This window comes from Ambystoma mexicanum, chromosome 14 (genome assembly GCF_040938575.1).
Source record: "Ambystoma mexicanum isolate Mex_15411 chromosome 14, UKY_AmexF1_1, whole genome shotgun sequence".
NCBI lineage: Eukaryota > Metazoa > Chordata > Amphibia > Caudata > Ambystomatidae > Ambystoma > Ambystoma mexicanum.
The window spans coordinates 182,878,878-182,899,287 of record NC_090940.1 but is presented as its reverse complement, the minus strand read 5'-3'; the positions used below and the strand labels follow the sequence as shown (position 1 = coordinate 182,899,287).

The following is a 20,410-nucleotide window of genomic DNA, read 5'->3' as shown; positions in this document are numbered from 1 at the left end:
CAAAATAGACTTCTTTATTTCGCATTTATTTTTAAATTTGTAAAGTGTATCCTAAGTTTGATTTTCAACAGGCTCCAACCAATCCATTGGTGATTGATTGCACTACCTCACAGCTGCACATGAGTCATAGGCCCTCATTACAACCTTGGCGGAGGACCATGGTGCTATTAGCACCATGGTCCATGCCGCTAAGGTTACGATTCCGCCATGGTGGATGGTGGAATTACCGCCCCATTCCAAGGTGAGTGGGGCGGTAATTCCCCATTCACCATTTGCCCTTCCCCATTCCCATTTTTGCCCCATAGGGCATAATGGGAATGGGGAAAGGCGCTAAGTACGGTGCCGCAAATTGCGGCACCGTACTTAGCACCAAGGTCACTTTGCGGTATGGGTTTTAACGCCTGCAAAAAGCAGGCGTTAAAACCCGGGACCTCTTAATCAGGCGTTAAGGGTTTAACGGCGCCTGACTTGTAATGAGGGCCATAGAGTCACCTGCAGCATTAAAAGTGGGTTTACTTTTTTAATGTCTGCGTGCTGCATTCATATTTACATATATGTGACACGCAACAACCAACTACATTTCCTCTTGGTATTGGCAAAGGTGGATCAAGGGAGGCAGTGCTTCCACAGAAAAGAGGCAGAAAAGCTGGGTCCGTTTCTGTGTGGGGGAGCGCTGGCGCGTTGGGAAGAGGCACAGAGGGACAGTGGAACGGGAGAGGGTTGGTTAACTGCGGGAGTATCACCTAAGGAAGGTAAGACAAGCAGTAGAAGGTTAGCAAGGGCAGGTTTTGATGGCTGCCCTGAAATGCATAATTTATTTGATGGATCCAGTGTGAGATCCATCACAAAGCAAACCGAAGAGCAAGCATCCATCTGCCTTCTGGGTCTTTTGAAGACAATGGGCCTCATTACACGGACGGCGGTAACCATGGCGCTATTAGCGCCATGGTTGCCGCCGATATTTTACCAAGTCCGCCATGGTGAATGGCGGAATTACTGCCCTATTCCAAGCTGTGTGAGGGCGGTAATTCCCCATTCACCATGGCACTTCTCCATTCCCATTTTTGCCCCCATAGGGCTCAATGGGAATGGGGAAGGCGGTAATTACGGTACCGCAAATTGCGGTACCGTAATTACCTCCAAGGTCCCTTTGCTGGTCCCGTCCTTAACGGCTGGTAAAACCAGCCGTTAAGGTAGGGTCCCACAAAGGCACCTCGTAGTATGGCAGTAAGGGTTTACCGGCACTGGTACCCTTACCGGTACCGGAAAACCCTTTACCGCCATCCGTGTAATGAGGCCCAATATATTTCATGGAGAGGGGGGCCTGCATAAGGAATGTTGCAATAACCGAGTCTTGATTAAACAAGTGGTCAGACTTCCAGTGGGACAATAATCTCAATTTAATATTCACTCTTAAATCTTTTGGCAGTCAATGGTGCCTCTCTGACACACTATTTATCTGGCACAAATATCCAGGCTAAGCTATGACTTGGGTATAACCTGTGAAAGAAGTGTGCATACACTTCTAATTTATATTTACACGTTTTTATTTTTTATTTAATGTGTCAGAAATAATTGTGTTTAATAGTATCACCAGAATGGTATTTTTGCTCATGAAAAGTGTCTTGGTTCTTCTGTGGGAAATGCAATCCATTTAGCAGAAAATAACATCCTGATGCTTTGTTTCTTTCACTTCTGCAAAGTTTCCCAGAATCTAGCAACAGAACCACTTTTCTTTCGCAATCTCTTATGCGTACTTGGATACTTGTCCTACATTTCCCAGAATGCACCATGAGTTCTCCCTTTTTCTCACACTTTCTTATAGATGCTTAGTAATGTTTTCACCTTTGCAGGAAAGCAGCGTATTTTCCCCACTTTCTTTCACAATGTCTTATGGAAGCGTTGGCACATTGACTTTGTCTCCCAGAAGATGGTGTGTGGCCTATCTTCATCTCACAATTTCTTGTGAAGGTTTTTGGAACTTTCACTGTTTCCAAGAATGCAGCATCAGGTCCCCCTCTTCTCTCATGACATGAATGCTTTGGTACTCTAAATACATTTCCCATTACCCTCTACATTTTCACCCCACAGTGCAATTGATGAATATCTGGCAGCACGGAACCGCTTACGCTACAGTGTAAATGTAACAGCTCTCTGCCGCCAAATTACGCTTTTAAGGAAAATGAGCACCGTATTGTTCATATTGGGGTTCATGTTGGCTAAATTAGCGATTTAGTGGTGGAGAGCTGATACGTTTACACTGTAGTGTAAGTGGCTCCCCACTGCCAAATTCTCCTCCTTAGCACTGCAGGGTGCAACGTATAGGGCAAAGGGCAGCGTGCAAGTGTGAATTCGCCTTTTGCCCTTCACGTTTGCACTCCGCAGTGCAAAGTAAATAAACTCTGCCTGACATGCTTGCATACCAGGCAGCGTTTACTTTTGCTTGTGAGCGCCGCTTCCCATGCTTGCATGGCAAGCAGTGCTCACAAATTAAATGAAACCCTTCCTGACCTGCTCGCTCATCGGGTTGGGTTTCCTTTCAACTAGGAACACTGCTTACCATGTGTACATGCCAGGGAGCATGTACAATGGGTCCCTATGGGGTCCGTCTGACTTAAAGCAAGCTGACCCCATAGGGATTGCCAGCACTTGTGCCGGCATGAAAATCCATGCTGGCGCCAATGCTAGAGCATTTGTATCAAAAACAGCTTAAGAGGTCCAGCAGGATCAAGGCGCCAACGTTGCCCTGATCCACAATCTGGGCCAAATCATCAAGTGCCGACACCAGGACTGATTCTGTGCCCCGACCAGGGCGAAAGCCAGACTGGAAAGGGTCAAGAAAATCAGAGTCCTCCAAGAAAGACCAGAGAAGATCAGTGACCGAGCTTCCAGAAGTTTCATAGGATAGGAAAGAAGAGAAATAGGGTGGAAATTAGAAAGAATAGACGGTGGCCCAAGTCTTAATGCACAGGCCAAGGTAGAGGGTCATTTAGCGAGCAGACATTATAAATTGATTGTATCTAGGGCTAAAGGCAATGCTCCCTTATTGGAGGAATGGACGTAGAGACTGCTGTGTGAAATGACGAGGAACATTGGGTGAATGTAGGTAGGAATGTGTGTCTCTCGTCTGTGAGCTTTGGGGAAAGATTGCGTCATACTAAGGTCTTCAATAGGGTCTACCCGACTCCAGAGAGATTACATAAACGAGGAATGTCTGACTCAGATGGCTGCACTCACAGAATAGGAACATAGGAACATTTGCTTTGGGAATGTGTCAGGATAAAAGATTTCTGGGGGGAAATTATTTTCAACAATGCATTAGGGCTTTCCCTGGATTATGATTTTGTAACATATAAGAAAAAGTTAAGATTGACTGCTGTGGTGACAAGAGGGGCGGATAATGGTTTTGAGTTGGCTAAGTGGGACTGGGTCCATCGAGGAAGCAGACTTCATGTTAAGGGTAGCTTGCACAACCTCGGCCTCCTGAATGACAGGAAAGGTAGAACAGGAAAGGAGAGCCTGCCAGCTGATCCCGTCAGCTGAGAGTACAGACAGAGGAGACAACTGGTCAGCGATCTTCTGCCTGATGACATTGATTTTATCATCAAAGAAAAAAGAAAGAGAGTCATAGAGACTCTGTGAAGGAGCCACCAGATTAGAGGCGGGGGGAGAGGATTCTGACCAAACCAGTTTGAAAAGTTCCTTCGAAGAGTTGATGGCTCCTTCCACCGAAGCGTGAAGTTAGCACACTTAGCTTGGACTATTGCCTGTTGGTACAGCCTTGCGAAAAGCAAGCCGCAGAGCGGGACAGGAAGACAAATGCCACTTATGCTCCGCTGGTCTCTGAGCCAAGCAGAGACCTCCGAATTGGCAAAAAAAACAAGGCTCAGAGAGATGACCACAGCGACGAACAGCTTTAAGAGGTGCCAACTGATCTGCAGCAGTAACCATGGCTGACGAAAAGGCCACCAGGTCACACGTGCCGCTCCCCGAGGCAGCATTGAGGATAGCAGAGGTGATATCACTGCCTTCGATATTGTACCATTGACATGCAAAGGGACGGGGAAGGGTGTGTGCCGGCAAGGTTGGGTATTAACAGAGAAGGGGACAACCACATGGTCAGACAAGATAACAGATAAACAAGGGAAAGTCGTAACTAGTGGAGAAGGGGTGAAAAAAAGATCAAGGGTGTTCCCCACGGCATAAGTAGTGCCTAGTGCCAGCTGGGAAAGACCAAGTTCAGCGCAGGGAGAATTAAGATGCTCTGCCTGAGCATCACTGGGGTTGTTGGGATGGAGATTGAAATCAAATCCCCAAGGACTAACAAAGTCTCATATTGAAGTCGTAGGTCAGCCACTATGCCCAGCAGAGCCAAATCCAACCTGAATCAGAGCTATGGGGCCGATAGATCAGTAGGAAATAGAGCGAAAATGATAGGTAAAACACAGCCTGAAGCAAAACGGCCTCCCTATTAGCTGCACGAGTAAAGGCCTCAACAGAGCAGTTAAACATGGAGAAAAAGCAGGGCAAGGCCACAACCCAAACGAGGGGGAGTCCTATGCAATGTAAGTATGCTAGACTCCGGGCGCATGGCATGGACCAGAAGCGGGGTTGAGGAGTGTTTCAGCCACGTTTCTGTAATGAAAACCAAATCTGGCATGTGGTCCATAAGAAGAGCATGACAATCGGCAGCATGAGCTACTAACGAATGTGAGTTAAACAACATGCATTTTACCTGGTGTTGGAGAGGGCAGCTGAGGGTAGATTATTAACCGGAAGGGGCAGCCAGCCAGAAAAGAGCATAGAATCAGGTGGAGCGAGCCCATAAGCTCCTCACATGTATATTGCAGCAAGGTGTTCACAGAAGGACCTGTCCAGAGCTTGTCTGATGCGTGGATGAGCACAGATGGGCAATGACTTTTGCTGGACTTCGGAAGGAGTGAGGGGCTGGCCTTCAATATTACACAGAGATTGACTGGAGCCAATCAGGTCAAAGAACCTGTGAACAGTAAGACAAGACTCGCAGGGTGTGTGCAAGTAGGACATGAGGAAGACAGCTGCAGCGGGGACAAGCCCGCGTTCCAGCCAGAGAGGCTAGGCAACCGTACCCTGCTCAACATGGGTTACAAGGAAAGCAAAAAAATGTATTACATAATTAAAAACCAGAGGGTAAAATAAATGGGAAATTAGCGAGCTGCATGGAGAGCAGTGATAATGTTGCGTCCAATCAAACACAATCGGCTCTGACTAAACGTCAAGGCTGTTGGAAGGAAACAAACAGTAAAACAGGATGTTAAAAATTTATGAAATGAGCTGAAAAGGCCATTAGAGCAGCAACAGGCATAAACAGCTGGTGATAGGGGAGTAGGAGAGATAGGAAGATGTGACTAGTCCTATTCCACCACCCCTACCACCCCTAACAGCTGGGCGGGCAGAGTGGGTGAAGGTATAGGCGGGTAATGAAAAGCAGCAAGGGTTGCAGCGTCTGAGGGAGAAATCCAGGTTTATGTAATGGGAATGAGGCAGTGGTCGAAGTGAGCGGGAGCGGTCGGGAACAGTGCTCCTGTACTTTTTTTAATTGCCTTTTGCAGCTCCTATACTTTTATATGAAAAAGAAACTGTTCCGGAATGGTTTTGTTTTAAAATAAAAGTTTAGGAAGAAGTTGAAACTTGCACTTTCAGTGCACGGCACTGAACGTTCCCTTAAACAGCAGGTGCAAGTGTTTGGGGGGGTGTATTGTGTGTGGGAGGGGACGAGGTGATGGGGTTTGTGGGGAGCGGAGCAGGCCAGCAGGGAACATAGTTCCACTACTTCTTTTCGTACACTTCGACCACTGGAATGAGGTCAAGAGAGGGAGAATGGGAAATGTCGGAAGTCGGAGGTAAATGATGTCTTGTTACAGACAGATTGGGCATTCCAAAGAGCAATATGAAGAGTGGGAGATGTAGAGGCATGCTGACGTTGAGTCTACGAAGAGGAAATGCACTGGGGGTAGATGTGAGAAGAGAACGTGTCAAGAAAGTGAGGGTTGGAGGTTTTGTGAATAGAGAGAGTAGGCGAGGGAGAAGAGGGGTGGAGTCGAGGAAAAGAGATGGTAGGAACTGCAAGAGAGTTGAAATGGTTTTGAGCAGAAGAGAATGAAAAGAGAAGTAGAAGAGAAAGGAAGAGATACTAAGAGCAGTGCATGTTGAGGGCTGGGCTGAGAAAAGACCTAATTGGTACTCACAAGCAAGTAGCAGGATGCAGCAAAGCAACAGCTCATAGAGGAAGAGGCACAGAGGCTGGAGAAAAGGCTGGAGGTTGGCCCTTAGTTGTTTGCCAATGCTCATGGATTTCCACAGGGACCCCAAAAGACTTTGCTCTGACCATTATCAAACTATGAGGAGAGCTTGGAGTGTGGGCAAGCAGGGAAGCTACTAAGCTTACAACTCTCTTCCCAATACAACATGTTTGTACGGCCTCCCTGTAATTAAAATATGTGTGTTATGATGACCTCACTTGTAGGCTGTATGTCCTCTTTCACACCTCCCAGCAAGGCACCCAAGAATAACAAGCCCCGCTGTGCCTCTGCCAATGGAATGAGAGGGGTCCACTTGAACTTGAAACCGCCAATAACCGGTAAAACGCGCCAGACTTGAGAATGTCACAGGCAGCAAACTGCCATCACTTGGTCGAGTGTGTTTTTAAGAGTGCAATGGTTTCCCCAGAGTGCCAACAGGAGGGCACTATAGCAGGAAGTGGCCGTCAAATCTTTCTAACATTTACCTGAAAAGACAGACACACACACATACACAGACATGCGCACACACACACACGCGCGCGCGCACACAGACACACACCCTCCAATGTATTTTCAACATGTTCCACGTGTGTTCACGTGCTGAAACATACTGCTAATTGATATCGCGTGAGTTCATTCACAGCAGGCACAATTCCAATGTATTTTTCTGCACAGTTTCCGCCAACATACTTTGTAATTATTTTCGATGTCCAGTAAACATTTGTAAACTGTACTTTAGATGACCAGCTGTTGTTCCACAGAAAAGCAATCTTAGTAAACATACCATTAACCCCTTAAGTGCTAAGGACGAGTATGCTCGTCCTTTTTGCATAGACGTGATTAAAGCTCAGCAGTTGAAGTTTAGATAAAGAAGGAGGATACACTAGTTTATCAGCCTCATTTTCTTAAATGGGATAGCATGTTAAAGGGAGGTGAAAAAGTGAGGCATAATGCTTTTTTCATGCAGGCATGCAACAAACAGATTGCTCTGGAATCTGCCTTGGTTTTACACCTGGTCAAAGCGAGGCAAATTCCACAGCAATCTATTAGTCAATGCCGCCTTCAAAGTGTAACTGCAGGCGGCGTTGACTTAAGAGATTGAGGGGAAAATGAAAGAGTAAAAAAGTGAGTTTGCCTCATTTGTACTCTTGCCTTCTCCCCTCCGACCGGGGGAGGTTACAATTTGCATGCAGGGCACCCCACAGCAAGATAACCGCTATGCCTCACAAAATGATGCGCTCATCCAGGTCCTGGACGAGCAAGGAAAGGATCGTTTAGAGCAGTGGTCTCCAAACAGTCGATCGCGAGCTACCAGTAGCTCACCAGAGCCTTTGAAGTAGCTCGGGCTCGAGTTTCAGAAAAAAAAAAATGAAAATGATACCAGGAAGTGCTCTGACCAATCACAGGCCTGCAATTCTCTATAGCATATAGATTGCACCTTGTGATTGGCCAGAGCACGTTCCTTGCTGGGAGCTGTGCTCCCATTGGCCACAGTGGCTGATGCTGGGGCTTGGATTCCAGGAGCTAGCTGAAACTGGCAGGAGAAGGGAAGAATGTTTCGGTGGATCAAGGTATTTTTGGCAGATAGGACCTTTCAGGTGAGAGTGAGGGGGGTGCTGTCTGAAGTTTGGAAGATGGAGAATGGGACGCCGCAGGGGAGTGTGATTAGTGCGATGCTGTTTAATGCGATGGTGGATGGGTTGATTCGGGCTTTGGCGGGATTTGGGTGTCAGGTGGATTTTCGGGCTTTGGCGGGATTTGGGTGTCAGGTGGATTTCTTCGCGGATGATGGTGTGGTCTGGGTAAGAGGGCGGTGTTTGTTGTTGGTACAGAGACATTTGCAAGCTGCGATAGTACGCATGGAGGAGTGGTGTGGGAAATGGGGTTTCTCGGTGTCTGTGGATAAGAGTGTGAGTATGGTGTTTTCAAGGAAAAGAGTGCAGCAGGAGTTGAATCTGGTTTTGAAAGGTGTGAAGGTGAAGAGCGTGGAAGAGTTTCGGTACTTGGGGGTGATTCTGGATAGAAAGTTGAATTGGAATGTGCAAGTGGATGGTGTGGTGGATAAGTGTAAACGCAGGCTGAATTTGTTGCGGGCGGTGACTGGGAAAGAATGGGGTGCGCAACAGAAGTGTTTACGAATGTTGTATAAGGGGTTGATTTTGAGTGTGATGGATTTTGGGTGTAAGGTGTCAGTGGGTTATACGTCGAGTCAGAAGTTGCGGTTAGATAGGGTACAGGCGAGGGCATTGAGAGTGTGTTCGGGTGTGATGAGGTCCTCTCCAGTGAATGCGGTTCAGGTGCTTGTGGGAGAGATGCCATTGGGGTTGAGGAGGGATGCGTTAAATATGAGATGGTGGGTGAAGTGCAGTGCGAAGAGTGTGGCTCATCCGGTGCATGAATGTTTGAAGTATAATTGGAGGTTTGACTATTACAGGGATCGGTGGAGGAGGAAGGGGGGCACTTTTGGGTTTCACATGTGGGAGAAGGGAGTGCAGTGGGGTGTAGGTGATTTGATGATTGTGACAGATACGGATTTGGAGAGAAGGCTGAGGTGGATGATGAGATCTCCAAAGGTGTGTTTGGAGTTGGCGAATGTGGTATCGAAGAAGAGAGGTATGCGGGGTGAGATCAAAGCTTTGGGTCAGGAGTATGTGGCAGGAAAGGAAGGATACAAGGTGTTTACGGATGGTTCAAAGGATCCTGTGTCTGGGAGAGTGGGAATGGCGTATTATCTAGAAAGCATTGGGGAGTATAAAATAGGAAGACTGACGAATGATGTGTCTATTTGTACGGCTGAGTTGGTGGCGATTGCATTGGTGTTTGATAGGGTGTGTGAGTTGGGGTATGAGAAAGTGGTGGTGTTCTCAGATTCATTGAGTGGGTTACAGGCGATTGTGGCAGGGGATGGTGATAGGAAGGATGTGATTTTGGACATTAGGATGAAGATTGATCGGTGTGTGCGCGGGGGTATGGATTTGGAGTTGGCGTGGGTTCCCAGTCACAGTGGCATTTTGGGAAATGAGTTGGTGGATCTGGCAGCGGGTGAGGGTATGAGGAGGGGAGCGATTGATGTGAGGTTGCCTTTGATTGTGGATGAGGTGAAGGCTGTGATGGTGAGACGGGTCCTGGATGAGTGGCAGGAGAGGTGGGTGAGTGGGGTGAAGGGCAGGTCGATGTTCGGTGTTCGTGGGAAAGTGTCAGTGAAGGTGGATGCAGGGAGTTCAGAATGGAGGAGGGGGGAGGAGGTGATGCTGAATCGTTTGAGGATAGGTCATGTGGGGCTGAATGACTGTCTATTTCGAATAGGGAAGCGTGAATCAAGGAACTGTGCGGTGTGTGGGGTGCCTGAAACGGTGGGACATTTTTTGATTAGGTGTGAGAGACATGTTGCAGAGAGAGAATTGATGAGGGTTCGGTTGACTGCGTTGGGTGTGGCTGAGCTGAGTGGGAGGACTTTACTGGGAGGTGATGGAGAGAGAGGCAGGAGGAGGAGTAGTGTGATGTTGGATTTTGTGAGGCAGACGGGGAGGTGGGAGGAGTTGTGAGCTTAAATGGAGCTAAATAATAATTAGTGGGTACGGTGCACATCATCCTATAGGATGGGGAAGCGCCTGCGTGGGTCCGCCCACGCCTCCGATAATTAAGAAGAAGAAGAAGAAGAAACTGGCAGGAAAACTTCTTTTGTGAAGGTAAATTGGGTCGGGTCGGGTGGATGGGGGTAGTTAATCTTTTTTTTTTTCTTCCGAGCCACTGCAGCCCCTGTGCACACAGCTGTTGTGTGTGCTGTTAGAGGGGCGGGCAGCTCGGCAGAACGAAGCCCGGGGTGAAATGGAGACATTTAGCTATGATGCTTAATGTCTCTGCTTCACCCCGGGTTCGTTTGCAATCATGTGAGCTAGTTTTAGAAGGCAGGGCTCTGGCGAGGAAGCCCCCTCGGGACTTCCTCGCCAGAGCCCTGCGTTTCTAATAGTACCTCACATAACTGAAATCAGCCCAGGACGAGCGGAGATATGCAGCATGATAGCTTCATGCCTCCATTTCAACCCCGGGCTCGTTTGCAATCATGTGAGATATTTTTAGAAGGCAGGGCTATGGCGAAGAAGCCCCCTCGGGACTTCCTCGCCAGAGCCCTGCGATTCTAATAGTACCTCACATAACTGAAATCAGCCCAGGGCGAGCGGAGACATGCAGCATGATAGCTTCATGCCTCCGTTTCGACCCTGGGCTCATTTTGAGTCTTTTCCAGGGGTGGACTGGCCTATAGGGAACTCTGGAGATTTCCCGGTGGGCCTCTGCTCCCTGGGCCTCTTTTGTGTGGCATTTCCAAATGTTGGCATAGGAAAAGCATTGGGCTTGCTGAAAATGTGTCATGTGGCTTGCTGAAAATGTGTCATGTGGCGCCACTTTGAAAACAATTTCCAGGGCCTCTTTTGGTCCCAAGTAAGTATTTCCAGGGCCTCTTTTAGTTCCCAGTCCACCCCCTTTTCAGCTATTTTTCGAAGGCAGGGGCCCATGGGTGGACTGGCCTATAGGGAACTCTGGAGATTTCCCGGTGGGCCTCTGCACCCTAGGCCTCTTTTGTGTGGCATTTCCAAATGTTCACATAGGAAAAGCATTGGGCTTGCTGAAAATGTGTCATATGGGGCCACTTTGACAATTATTTCCAGGGCCTCTTTTGGTCCCCATTAATTATTTCCAGGGCTTCTTTTAGTTCCCAGTCCACCCCTGGGCAGGGCTCTGGCGAGCAAGCCCCCTCGGGACCAATGTGCTTATGGGTTCTCCACACTGGATTCACTGCAAATGACGCACATTTAGTACATCCAATCATTGATGTCAAAACTTATAGGCTTCTTAGCGAGAAGTGAGGGCTAATACGCAGGAAAAGGCCTCTATCGTTCCAATGTGGCAGTAATGTGGTAGTGCCAATTTTTTTTCTCCAGGTGGGCATGGGCTGGTGTAATATTGGGGTAACATTAGTGCCCTGTTTCAATTCACAGGATTAGCGAAGATAGAAGTGCCAGATATTACTGTCAACTAAGGGCTATTGTTCATAAATGTGATGCTAGGTGGTTTGAACTTCACAAGACTATTGCTGAGAGCACAGCCAACACTGTAGGGATGGTGGCTGGCTCTAACTCTTTCCCTATGCAGCGTGGATTTCGGTATGCATTCCTGTTTAATGACTACCACTAGTGCAGCTATGACGAATGTGGGGTGATAGAGGCGCACATACCAGCCGCGATCCTTCCTAGTAAATGCAACGAATACTCGTGCATCTCCTTTCACAGCAAACTAAAGGCTAAAATTGATTTATTGTTGCACTGGCCCCCTTGTAGTCCCATATTCCCTTGATTTGAGAGGCATTTAGTCTCACCATCCATTTATACCTGATTTTTTTTGCATAGAGGACAGGCTGTATCAGGGCCAACATAACTATTCTGCTGTGATAATTTTTTTTTATCAATAATTATGACTTTTAAGGACATTCAACAAAGTAGGCTTTGACCTTCATTATCCTTGGCTAGATTCGGTGACTTGGCATAGGTGCATGCCACAAAGTTAATATTTTGAGAAATTGCGAATGTGCTAAATGGCACTGGTTTTTATTTTTGGACTAAGCAGAATTTTGTGTGCTCAATTATTTTTAAAACCATAACACATTCAAATCCTCCTCAGATTACATTACACGTGCAGTCCCAAAAGAAACGTACAAACGAAACGACACTTGTTGAAATCATGGATGCAGAAGTAGGCGGATCATCCAACAAAAGGCAGAAGACGTATCATTTTCATTAAGAGTGGGAGACCGATTTCTTTTTCGCAAGCGTAAAAGGGAAGTGTGTGTGTTTAATCTGCAGTGCCAAAGTTGCAGTGGGAAAAAAGAGTAATGTCGAGAGGCATTTTGGCACAATGCATACACAATATGAAAAGAACTTTCCTAAAGGAAGCCGTCTGCGATCTCAAAGAGTAGCTGAACTAAAAGCTGCCCTGCAGACGCAACAATCATTTTTCACCCAACCTGCAAAGAAAGCAAATGCTGCAACAGAGGCGTCCTTCAAAGTTGCACATTATTTGGCAAAACACAAATGCACTTTTACAGATGGTGCAGTTGTGAAAGGTGCGATGGTTCTCGTGGCTGAGGCAGTTTTAAAAGATTTTAAAAACTGCCCTGACATTATGTCTGCCATTTCAGATGTGCAGTTAGGTGCAAACACAATGGCAAGGAGGGTATCTGCACTATCTGCCAATGTGATGGGGCAATTAGAAAAAGATTTGAGCATATGCAGTTTTTTCTCCATTCAGTGTGATGAATCGGTTGATGCAAGTGATACTGCCCAGCTAGCACTTTTTGCTCGAATGGTGAAGAACTATCTGCCGCACATAGTGATCTGTTGCTACACACGAAAATCCGATGGCTTAGCAGGGGAAAAATACTACGTCGCTTTCTTTCACTTTTGCCAGAAATCAAAGACTTCATGAGGTCAAGAAATGAAGACATCGGCCAATTATGCAGCATTTCTTGGCTACTTGATTTGGCATTTCTGGCAGATGTTACTGAGAAATTAAATACCCTGAACTGTGAACTACAAAGAAAGGGTAAAACCATTGCTGACATGATAAGCGCAGTAAAGACATTTAAGTCAAAACTTAACCTTTTCACTGAACAAGTGGTGGAAAGGAAAATGCATCATTTCCCTTCTGTAATGCAAATGCTGACAGAGCATACAGCTAGTCCTGAACTCCTGAACATAGTTAAATACAGCAGTCTCCTGAGCAGGCTTAAGGAAGAGTTCAGTGACCGGTTCAGGGATTTCGAAAGGATTGAACCGTGTGTGATGTTCATTGCAAACCCCTTCATGGAAGTCAATGTTTGTGAACTTACAGAACAAATGGGTGAGCTGTTTAACCTGAACAATTGTGCTATGGAAATGGAGATTGTCAACCCGCAAGGGGACATTCAGTTGAAAAGGAGACAATCTCACACCAATTTCTGGAGCCTTGTTGATCACAAGGAGTACAGTAACATTTGCACAGCAGCATTAAAAGTGACTTCTCTGTTTGGTTCCACCTATCTCTGTGAATCTGCATTTTCAGATATGAACTTCATCAAATCTAAATTTCGAACCCGCCTGACCGATGAGCATCTTAGTGACTCCATCCGAGTTGCTGTATCAAGTTATACACCCGACTACAGAGCACTGGTGGATGGCATGCAGTGTCAACCTTCACACTGAATGTCTAATTTTCCTACATTGTGAAAGTCTTTTTATGAGAACCTCTAATAAAAAAGAATGCAATAAAGAGATTTTTGAACTTATTAACATAAACGTGAAGGGATATGTCATTCCCTATATTTATGAAGGGAAAATTACAGCTAAAAAAAAAAGTTCCAATGTTTGTGAACAACCCCGACTGCTGATATCACCCGCAAGTAGCTCTCGCTGTTGGCCCCCACCTGAAAGTAGCTCACGCCAACGTAAAGGTTGGAGACCCCTGCTTTAGAGGGTACGTTCAGTTAGAGAAAGAGAAAGGCAAGATAGAGAGGCATGAATCTGGAAAAAGCAGCACCTCGCTTAACAACAAAGATTCCTAATGGGTCAGTGAAGCCCTTTGGCTGCCACGCTTAGTTAGAAGGAGATGGGGTCCCCGGAAAGGGGAGCAATGCATAATTGCCTGTTGGGTTGAACCAAGCTGCTGGATCTTTTTGCTTTTTTTTTGTAACGCGCCTAATACCCTAGTACGGTTTCTAAGCACGGATCTGTGATTCACCCTCTGTTCCTCTGCGTGATCTTGCTTCCAAGACCAGTGCGTTGCCCCTGTGCTATCCTCCGTTCACCTATTGATAAGTGGTATCACAACATTATGGCAATCTCTATTGCCATCTCGCTGATACAATCAATGACTGAGCATATCACAATGGGATCAGACATTAACTCATTCTTAACTTGTGATCCTTTTTCATTGTGGTCAAACCATATCTTTTTGTTTAAAACTTTATATTTTGACTGCCCGAGATTTAGACAAAAGGGCTGGTCCACGCGACGTGGGTAAAAGAGTCAGCAACATCCTGCTTTTCTCCTTTTGTTTTGCAATCAACAGCTAGCATTTGGACGCTCTGCGACAAAGTGAACTCTTGAGTAAAATGGCATCAGCTAAGTTATACAAGCACTGGAGGCAGTATCTGGGGAATCCCCCAGGCTCTGCCTGGAGCTCCTCCAGTCTCCCTTGCAGTTCCCATCTGAAAAGAAAGTCTTTGATATGTTCTGCCTGGAAATGTGCATTATACAGAATGAGTCAAAGTGCCCACAATAACACTCCCATGTGGAGAATAGCCCTGAGAACAAATCCTAAGAAAAACCACCACAGGGATGTTTTTCTATGCACACAATCCAGGCAGAGGCATTACCTTCCACTTCAAGTCCTGCTCCCAAAGACCATAAATGGAGCAGGGTCCCAAAAAAAGGAAACCTCATGTGTGCAAGGCCCAAAACGGAACGCAGAATGGAGCCTATCAGGAAATCAGCGGCATTGGGGGAAATGATAATCAACACGGCATATGCAACCTGCACAAACACGCTGACAGAGTAAGAGCGAAAGTACTAAGAGTCTCCACTGATGAAGCATGGGATCGAGCAGCCACCATAATGCCATTGCCTGACTCTGCAATGGCCGACTAGCTATTTGAGCTCTTGGGATGAAAAGGCCAGAGCAAAGAGCAACTTCGAAGAAATGACAAAAAAAAACAATAACAAGCTGGTGTTGCGGGGCTGTCCCCGCACTCTTCTTCACTATAATTGCAACAGGGGTTGCGTGGGTGTCCCCCGCGACCTAAACAATTAAGGTAAAGAAAAAGGACCCTGAAGCGCCAGTTTCCATGCACATAAGTGAAGGGAACTTGCACTGCAGATCAATGGAGGAGTCGGCGGCACATAGCGAAGTGTGCCGCCAAAAGGTAAGTAAGGTGGTGGGGGGTGCAGGTCACCAAAAATCTCAGTGGGAGAGAAACCCGAAAGGCCTTTTTGTTCAAATTACTTTTATTTTTTTCTCCCTCTGATATTTCTGATTCTGCAACCAAATTCAATCACTAGATAATCTACAACAAGTGGATTTCCTGTGGCTACTCACTCATCTGGAGATGCTGTAGCCAGTCAGCAAGTAAAAAACACAAAACGCTAGGCTAATGGTGAAAAGGAACTACTAGCCGCAATGCTCATTGGAACAACCAGTGCCTAAACCAACATATGAAAGCATGCAAAACCAGGTCAGCAGTGTGGGTGTTAGGATGGAATTGCAGAGAGTTGGTATTAGTTGTATTATAGGAGAGATAGGACTAGCAGGGGCAGAAACGAAGACCTAAAGGTTTGCATACTGGGTGCAGGACAGCTAAAAAGCAGAAGGCGGCTAAGCTAAGTGAGACAGGGTAGGGCTGGTGGGCCAGGCTAGAGTGAGGAGGCTCTTGATGGACCTGACACACATGCTTTCAGGTGCCAGGCCTTAAACAGGAGGAGGAAGAGAGTAGCAAGCTGGGGGCTCTAGCTAACGAAAGAGGTTTTAGTAGCCATAGCACGCTCCCTTTCTTGGTCTTGCCGGGTGATTCTTATGATGAGTAGAAGTCCTGGACTCTGTAGCCATGATGTACTCCTTCTCGGAGCAGACCCGGCCCCTTATCCCTCTTGGGTTAGGGGTCTCTTGTGTGCTTGCAGTTTCCCCCTCTTTGTTTAGGTGTCTACTGTGTAGGATGTCTTCCTCCACCTGTTTTTTTTTGCCAGCCTGCTGTAATTATAGCCCCAGTCAGGGGTCCCTCGTTGGTTGAGCCCACCATAGACTCAGTGTAGGGGCTCTTCAGTCTTTTGAGACTTCCCAGAGGCTGTGAATGTTCTGAAAGGTGCTGCATGTGGACACCCTAGAATTGACTGATTAGAACAGGTACTCAGCACACTAGGCCTCCATAGTATAGCCTTTTACATTATTTAATGTAATCTTCATCCAGCCACTTTTTCCTTGAGAAACCTCCCTACTAGTTGTGTTAATTAGTTGTTATCTTAGGTTCTTTAGGTGTTTGCTGTTAGTAAGAAACAGGAGGGTTGGGAACCCATGGCAGGGATACTAAGCTACCCAAAAACAGGAACCTGAAAGTGGGGGAGAGCTAAACTTACGAGATTGGAGGTAATGCATACAAATCCCTGGATATAGGGTCTGTGACGAATCTGACAACATTGTCACTGACTCTCTGGGGGGATGCTTCTCCTTTATGCCCAGGGAAAGGTAGAAGCTACTTGACTCTGACCCTGGGGGTAGCTATCTGCAGGAGGACCACATGGGGGAAGGCCAACTACAGGGAGGTAGGAAACCCATAGTGTGAAATAACCTAAAAATGTTAACACCTCATGACACCCATACACCTGTACAGCATACCTGTATGGCCTATTGCAGCACAGAGGAAGAAATACCAGGTTTTTTCAGCCAAACACCATGTTTGCCCCATTTAAGTACTGAGACAAGGAAGAGAGAAGGAGTAATGAAGATTACTAGCAGCAAGAAGCGAACGCTGTGCTCTAGTCTTTGGAAACTTTCAACTTCTACCAGGAAGTTTAAAACCCACACAGCTAATGGCAATGGGAGTGTGTGGCAGAGTGGAAGGCTGTCAGTAATCCATCGGAGCGCTGATGAGGACACGTGAAATCAGGGAAGTATATGCTGTGACGCGAAGGTGAGTACATACGGCAGTAAACGACCTGCTCACCGGGAGCAACAGAAGCCGCCCGAAGCAGGAGAAAACAGAACAAGGATGGACCAGCTGACCGGAGGAACACTGAGTAAGGGGATTGAACAAGAAGTCACCAGCAAGCCACAAGCACTGCTAGAGATGCCCGGTAAGCCCAGAGTGACGATATGAGTTACCGGGGCGGCAGAGAGGGGTTGTTGGGTTGCATTGAGAGCGTGTGAGGAAGTTATTGAAAATAACAAATAAATTGATGTAAATGAGGAAAGCATTGAAAATAACGATCTAAGTAATCCAAACAATAATATTGTAAAAGAAAGTTCAGCGACCCAGTATTCTGGAGAAGAGAATAAAGTATATATATATATATATATATATATATATATATATATATATATATATATATATACATATACACATATTGGTGAAAGAGAGACGAAGTCGCAAACCTTGTCAAAAGGGTGAAAAGGGTTCAGAGACCCAGCAATTGAAACAGGGAGACAGGGTGAACATTATAAAGGGATTAGTGACCCAATTGTGGAAATATTTCATGACCTGGATAAGAGAGAGAGTGGAAAAAGAAGGAGGAAGCCTGTACTGGCTAATGCATGGCGTAAAGAAAGAGCCTGAGACTCACAAGAAGGACATAAAAGAGGCAAAGGGATATCCTGGCAGGATAGCAATCCACGGGTGAGAAGCAAAGTGACATCCTGGCATGAGAGTAAACTAGGAAGTAAAGTGACATCCTGGCAGGAGACTGCATCTCTCTGTTAGTCAGAATTACATGCAGTACCCTTTCGGAACACTACACACAATTAAGACCACAGGTGTAAGCACAATCTCACCTTTGGTATAAGTCTGTACTATACAGTTTTGTGGTAGCAGGGCTGAGCAGCCAGGCTTATCTCAAGAGGGATGTGAGAAGTACAAGGTGTTATACAAAGGACTTGCAATCACAGTGATTCAAACAAGCACTTACTCAAGGTTTCTTGGTAAAACAATATACATTTATTTACACATTCCAATAGTAATAAGCAGCTCAATATCACACTACAATACACTCCAGTACCAAACCAATAAGTCTCTGAACAAGTTAGGCTCCCCTGAAGTGGGAGTAAAATGGCACTTCAGTAACTTTCTGTCAGTTTCCGTACTTTGTTCATCCTTAACTCTCCAACTTCCCTCCTCCTCATCACCTGAAAGGCTGGAGTCCATGTCCACAGGAATCAGTGGTCCTCTTGCTCTATAATCCTTCTCTTTTTTAATCTGATGTCTAGGTCTCACTCGAGGGGAAGCCACAGAAAAGGCTAAGCAGAGAGCCCACACGGTGATCCCTTCCATAGAGGGACAAAATGGGCAAAAAGACAGGAGTGGCTGAAAAAACCCCTTTCTGGAAGGCTTCCGTTTTGCAAGTGGGCTCCGTTGATGTCGTAACGAAGAAATGACAAACAATTCAGAATATACACTGGAAGCAGGGAAGCAGCTAGCAGCGGCGACCAGAAGGATCTGTGATATAAGGTAAGAAGAAAAATGGGGAATAGACTGGAGCAGGTGAGGGGAAAGAACGAGGAAAGCTCAGAACGAAAAGGAGAGAAGCAGGTGTGCCGTGTGGAAGCATCCACGCGGTACCGGGAAGCAGAGGAGAGCAAACAGAATGCAGAAAAATACAAGAGAAAAGGCAGAGCCAAGGACGCGGGCAAAAAGTGAAAGAAAATACAAGCGTATGGCAACACAGGAGAGTGCGAGAGAGTAGCTGACCAAGTGGGTTGCAATGCAACGCGAATGAGAGTGGGCGTGGCTTAAGAGCACTATGTCCGTGAAGAACTAGACCGCTAGGCATAGAAAAGAACGTGGTGGAACCTTAGCGTCCCCCAGGCGGAAAGCGGGCCATATGTGCCAGGCCATAGAATGGCGCATGACAGTATGCCTCTCTCCAAGCCTAACACCCCTGGGCTTACCAGTCTGAGCTCGGTGGAATCTTCTGAGGAGAATAGGAGCCCAAATATGGGAGAGAGCTTCCCATGAGTCCTCTGAACTGGAAAAACCTTTTGAATGGACGAGGTATTCCAAACGACCCCTTCTGTAGCGTGAATCCCTCAATTGTGAGACCTTGTATTCTTCGTCCGAATCAGAGGGGGCAGGAATTGAGGTAGGTCTGAGGGAGTGTGATAGGTCTGCACTCTTTAACAAAGAGGAATGAAAAACAGAGTGGACACGTCTCAAACTATGGGGTAGTTTAAGACGAAAAGCAACAGGGTTTATCCTAGCTGTAATAGGATATGGGACAATATAGCGTGGAGAACGTTTGAAGGGACGAGTCCATCGTGGTAAGTATTTTGTGGAAAGCCACACCTTGGAGCCCACTTTCCTGTCCGGAACATCCGGTCAACGCTTATCTGCATGTGTCTTGTACATGTGGAGGCTGTCCGATACGCTGAGCTTAGCGGTCTTGTGAGCCTCTAGTATTCTGGATAGACCATCTTCCACTGCAGGCAAAGTAGATTGTATCAGAGACAACAGAAGAATGGAACGGGATTGGAAACCGTAGGTGCAGTAAAACGGCGAATCTCCTGTGGCAGTATGCCTTGCATTATTATATGAAAATTCTGCTGTTGGTAACAAGGATACCCAGTTGTCCTGCTTAAGGTTGGTGTAACTGCGAAGGTATTGTTCTATAGTACTGTTCAGCCGTTCTGTTTGTCCATTAGTCTGCAGGTGGTATCCAGAGGAAAAAGCCTGTTCTATTCCAAGATTCTGACAGAGGGACCTCCAAAACTTTGAGACATACTGACTTCCTCGATCGGAGGTTAGTCCGTGAAGTCCAAAAATATCCTTGACGAACGTCTCTGCCATCTCTTTAGCCGTGTGCAACCTAAGAAGTGGAGAAAAATGTGCCATTTTCGACAGTGAGTCCACAGTGATCATAATGCAGTAACATCCTTGTGAAATAGGTAATTACACTATGAAAGCCATGGAGATATGACTCCACGGACGGTAAGGAATCAGACTCTGTTCTAACATACCCACAGGTCTGGAGGTGCTGTATTTCCTCCGGTTGCATATACCTCATCTTATATGTTGTTGTACGTCAGCTGATAGACCAGGCCAGTAGAAAGCCCTTCGAACTAGCTCCAAAGTACCCTTCTGGCTACTATGCCCAGCCGTCTTGTGGTCATGACACCATCACAGGGAATTTTCGCGGAGGGCCGTGGAAGACAAAAACAAACAGCGTTTGTGAAACAATAGTCCATCTACCTTGGTTAACCCTCTATTAAGTGGTAGAGTACTGTCGTTGGCTACAGCTTCTTTCACTTGTTGTAAAAAGGATGTGATGCTGCCAATAATCTTGTTCCTAGGAAACAGTCTTTCTGGAGGGATGGAGCGAGGACCTGCGCCGTCTGATTTT

The 20,410-nt window shown here is 46.5% G+C and overlaps 1 protein-coding gene across 4 annotated transcripts in view; it reads right to left on the bottom strand.

The window, feature by feature from the left end:
• ATL1 (atlastin GTPase 1) overlaps window positions 1–20,410 on the bottom strand; it is a 390,297-nt gene that overhangs the window by 28,298 nt on the left and 341,589 nt on the right. The gene's annotated exons all lie outside the window — the stretch shown is intronic.